Genomic DNA, 6000 nt, shown 5'->3' with positions numbered 1-6000 from the left:
CATCCTCGTAGAATCAGGAATTGTTTTTTTATTTTTGATCCATGTTGACAATGTATTTTTTGGAACGCCATATTTCATAGCAACCTAAGATTTTGACAATCCTTCTCCGATTTCGTTTAAAGCAGCGTTCTTTTCTTTGAACAATTTTGTGCTAATTTTTCTCTTTACAGTGACAGTAGCCATTCATAGGCGGATCCAAGATTTTTTTGGTCTTCGAGATATCTAACTTCCAGACTTGGTGCTTACTCAAAATATCTATAAATTTATACTTATGTCAAATAAAGATGCGTTACAAAAAATTGCGGTTATTAGAGCTTGGTTTACAAAAAAAGCCCCAAAATTTTTTCCCCCTGCCCCAAACGTGAGAGCAACAAGTTAATGAAATATTTTTTGTACTATTTTCAGCTAGACTTATATTCATCGAGAAATTTTAAATTTCATAGTAAAATATTTTATTGCTCAAAAACTATGATCATATAAAGTTAAAACCCTTCTTAATTTTAGGGGGTTGCAAATTTTATTTGCAACTTTTTGCAAAGCATCTTTATTTGACATAAGTAGAAACATATAAATATTTCCAGTAAGCACCATGTCTTGAAGTTAGATATCTCGAAGATCAAAAAATGCTGGATCCGCCCCTGTAGCCATTGTAAAGTGTAAAGACAGTACACGACTTTTATTATAGTATTCCAACGCACGTTAGCATTACTTATACTATAAACTAGGGTTAGGACTATTGTAATTGTAATGAAAACAATAACAGTAACAATAGTTATTGTTATTGTATTAATTTAATTTAGAAACAATAACAATACTTGTGATTTACAACTATTGTAATTCTGTAATACAATAACAATAAATATTGTATTGCAATTCATCTTAATAAAACAATAACAATATCTGAAAAAAAAAAGTATTGTAATGACCCACTACAATAACAATAAATATTGTATTGTAATTCGTCTTTGTAGCACAATAACAATTTATTGTTATTGTAATAAAAGACATTAACATTTTTATTTAAGAAGAATTATTATGTTTAACTGTTTGTATTACTAAAGTTAATTTTCATATATATTTTAAGTTCCTTTGCAGCATTAAAATCAAGAGGAAAAAATAAAAGAGCTGAATTAAATAATTTATGAATGTTATTTTTCATAATAGTAAGGCTATCATCAGACAGGCAATATTTTGCGGCCATTTAGAGCTTAGAAATACATAACAAGATAGGTGATGCGAAATCTAAATATGTAAAAAATAAAATTTGCAATATATTGCAAATCCGTAAATAAAAATTAGCAAAAATAAAAGTTCGTCAGAGATGAAAATAAACACGTTAAAATACGTTATAAATACGTTAAAATACGTTAAAATACATCAGCTTTTCTACTTTAATGTAACTCACTACAATAAAATAATAGTAAGATCGTCAGAGATGAATATAAACACGTTAAAATACGTTAGCTTTTCTACTTAAATGTAATTCACTACAATAGTTATTGTAATTGTTTTCATCAAAAAAATACAATAGTTATTGTAATTTTATTTCATTAAAACAATACAATACAACAGTTTTCGAACTTTATTGTATTGTTAGAAAAAAAACAATACAATACTTATTGTAATTGTTTTTCATGACAGCAATACAATACCAAAATAAATTTTTTTTATTGTTTCTGTAATATTACAATACAATACTATTGTATTGTAATGTGTAATTGTATTTAATTTTTACAATTACAATTACAATAGTCCTAACCCTACTATAAACTATTCTTATATCAAAACTGCTAATATTGTTTACTTTGCAATGCAAGGACTTTATCGCGGTTTAAGTAAACTTTCTTCCATCTTTGATGGAAGACCTGGTTGTGCTTGAGGGCAAAAAGTTTAACTTAATTAAAGAAAGACTTAAACTTTTACTTAGATTTTGTTTTAATTTTTTATCTAAAGTTCGAGTTATCAAAGAATTTTAACCACGGAAACAGATGAAATAGTTCGACTTTCCAGATGTTCGCGCTAACGAGGGTTCGAGTTATCGAGTGATTTTTAAGAGAAAGTATTAGTGAGGGTTCAAGGGAAATTCAAAGTACTTCAAGTTACTGGAAGTTTGAATTATCCGAGGTTCGATATATTGAGAGTTTACTGTAGTTTTAAAATTGTTGTCTTTGTTCTATTTTCTTTTTCTTTTAACATCTTAAGGTTTTTATTGTCTTTTAATAAACTGTGTCACTTTTTTGTTTTTTGGCTTTATTTAATTTAAAATATATTTCAATTAATTTCTAACGGCAATATAAAAAAATATATATCTTATAAAAAAAGTATAAAATAACTGCTAGTAATGTAAAAATACGATGTAAAAATGCGGGGTTTAGTGTTAAGACTACTCTTGTCTTCTCACAGTGTCACAAAATGCAAATTAGTTTGAACTTTTCGTCCCGAGAAAAAACTTTTGAGGTTTGGTAGTACACAAAAAATGCATTGTGATTTTATTGAAATGTAAAGTGTTGTATTGTTTTGAATTTGGTTTCAATTAAAATTACAAACACAAGTTTGCTGGGGAGTAGTGACAGCACGGTTTTGAACCCTTAAGTGTTAACCCATCTTAATATAATCTCTCAAAATACCAAATAAAAGAAAAAACATGATGAATACAGAAAATCTGTAAGTTTTCTTTGCTTATGAAAAGACAACGGAAAGATAACTGATTTTTTGTGCTGTATAGCTCATTGAAGAAGAGAACAAGAAAACGGTTGAAAATGCTTCTCTACACCCCTTGCCTGACTATCAAGCAGTAAAGATTCATCAAATTATATGCGAATGCTTAATTTGTTGTATAAAAAATACAAAATTTAATAATCCTCAACTAATAAGCACTACCCAAATGGTTCGTTTGGAAAAGCTTTATGAACATAAAATGTTCATAAAGCTTTTCCAATATTGGTAAAGGTCTTCCTCATAGTTGAACCAAACAATTTGACAGAACTTGTTTAATGCTGCCACAAAAGATGATATTACATCTGAAAGAGTAGCTGCTTTGATGCTTCCAAACAAATCTCTGTCACCTGTGCAACTACAAATATGATTAAAAAAAAATCATATGGCAACTTGATAAGGAAATGTTTGCGGAGTACAAAAAAGTAAAAAAAACAAGAAGAAAATATTCTTAAACTCATCAGTGCGAACGCAAAATAATAGTAACGAGCGACCGATAACAAAAAGCTGAAACAAACATTAATGACAGCGAGGAGAAAATTAAACTATTGGAAAAGGATGTATTTGATATAAAGGAAAGTTTAAATTTTTACGAGGAACTTATTGAAAAAAAGGTCAAAAATAATATTGAGTCTATTGAAAAAAAAAAGATTTTGTAAAACCGAAGCACATAAAAACAATGAGTTTATTGACTTTAAAAAAAAACTTAGAGAAAATGAGGATCGTCACAAAGAAATAACCTTAGGATTGATGGCATCAAAGAAAATGAAAATGAAACGTGATCTGAAAGTGAAATAGAAGTGATTAAACTTTTTGAGGAAACTCTAGGGGTAAAAAATGTGAGAATCGAACGAGCGCATCGCAGTGGACGCCTAAATGCAAAAACACCACGCACAATTATTATAAAGACTTCAAAGATAAGGTAAAATTTTAAAAAATTCATCTAAATTAAAGGGTGAAAATATCTACATAAACGAAAATTTTTGCTTCGAAACGAACTTAATAAGAAAAGATCTTAGAGAAAAAATGAAAATTGAGCAGCAGCTGGAAAAATTTGCATATATATCACATGATAAGCTGATTGCACGCGAGTGGGTGTCTAAGAAAACGAAAGAAATCCCGAATCCATGTCAGTAACAGTTAGGGTTTATTACTATTGTTAACTAATTTATTAACTATTTTGCGTTCATTTATATATGCTTTACTTTAAAATGGAGGAAAACTTTATAATTAAATTTTTAGATAAAAATGTCGCACTCAGTGACGTCGATGACTCTAATAACTTGAATCAAAAAATATCTGAAAGACAATACAATACAGTTATTGAATCTTCTCAATATCTTCAAAAAAATAAAAAATACTTTTTCAATTTTAAACATTGAAGTTTAAATAAAAATTTTGAAAAACTTAGGTTTTTGTTGGATGAATTAAAACACGATTTTAAAATAATTTGTCTAACTGAAACTTGGTGTGAGCTGGTTGAAACAAATGCCCAATATGAACTAATTAATTACTCATCAGTTCACCAACCACGTGGTTTTGGTGTTGGTGGGGGCGCATATAATTTTGTTCACAACTCAATTAGTTATAATTTACGTCACGATCTCTGTGTAAATGAAATAGATTGTGAGTCATTATGCATTAAATTAATAAATAAACCACAAAAAAAACAATTAGAAATGCCACACATATAGACCTCCATCTACTAGCTTAAAAAAATTTTAAACTCATCTTAAACCATTCTTAACAAATATAAATAAAACCCGAAGTCATGCCTACTTAGTTGGGGATTTTAACATTGACCTAATAAACCATGCTTCCAATAATAATGTTAACAATTTTATAAATACTCTTCTTCAAAATAATTTAATTCCAAAAATAAACAAACCAACGAGAGTGACTAACAACTCTTCTACACTTCTTGATAATATAATAACTAATGACCATCTTAATAACCGTCTTTAAACAGGCATAATCAAAACTGACTTATCGGATCATTTCCCAACATTCCTAGTTACTAACAATATATTATTTAACAGTATTCCTTCTCAATCAATTATATTTAGGCGACAGATCAATAAAAACTTGGTAAAAAAATTTCAAAATTTTTTAAAAGACAACATTGATTAGAATCTGGTATTGCAGTCACATAACGTTAACAACGCATTTGATCTATTTTTAAATCAATTCTGCAAGCAACATGATCAAGCAATTCCTGAAAAAAAGTTATTGCAAAAACCAAAACTGTTTTAACTTCATGGATGTCTTACGGGTTACTAAAATCTTTAAAAAGAAAACAAAAGTTGTATGATAAATACTTGAAAAAAAAACTTATAAAAACGAAATGACATATAAAAATTATAAAAATTAACCATGAGCGAGACTAGGTTTTTTCAAACCGAGACGAGACCGAGACGAGAATTTAGTACTTCTCGTGAGACCGAGAACGAGACGAGACGAGAAATTTAACAATTGTTGAAAACAAATTTATTAAAATCCAAGTAAAAGAAAAAAAAAATGATTTTGATAAATAAACATTTTGACAAATAGACACAAATGACATTTGTGTCTATTTGTGACAAATGTAAACAACTTTTTCAAATATTAATTCAGAATTTTTTTGCCAAACTTTTCCAACAAGACAATGTTTTCTCTGAGTAAGATGATTTGTTCTACTTTTTCTGGGTGTAAGTTGTGTCTGGATGATCGGACGACATTTCAACTTGAGCTAAAAACTCTCTCTAATTTAGTTGAACTTGCTGGAATAGCTAAAATTTGTCTAGCTAATGAAAAGAGTTTTAGCAATGTATTTGAATGCAATTTCCACCAATCAAGAATCGGAAAGTCTTTTTTGGCATCAGGGAGATATTCATACTGGCACATTTCGCTCAAAATAGGATTCAGTTCAGATGTTGGCTCTTGTGTTTTAAGTCTGACATTTAACTTGCGCTTCAGTTTTGAATTAGGGGACAAATCTGCTGAAAGGACTCTGGCAACAGGTTGGCACTCAACATTATCCTTAACTTGTGAGGCTAACCATTCTTTTGTTGTTTGAAATTTTTTGAAGAGCTTCAAGTGAAGTCCCTTTAAAGCAGGATTTAAGTAGTTTGCTGCAGCACTCAATAAGTTTCCAGTGTGACAAAGAGAAAATCTTTTCTCAATGCAGCTTTTCAAGTTTTTTGCATACAAGACACCGTAACCATTTTTTCCATCCGTCTCAATAAATTGATCAATTTTGTCATGGACAAAATTGATTGTTGGAATAGACTCAGCCGACCACGTTTC

The sequence above is a fragment of the Hydra vulgaris genome, chromosome 11 (assembly GCF_038396675.1).
Source record: "Hydra vulgaris chromosome 11, alternate assembly HydraT2T_AEP".
Taxonomy (NCBI): Eukaryota; Metazoa; Cnidaria; class Hydrozoa; order Anthoathecata; family Hydridae; genus Hydra; species Hydra vulgaris.
The sequence above is the reverse complement of the archived record's forward strand: the minus strand, read 5'-3'. Positions refer to the sequence as shown.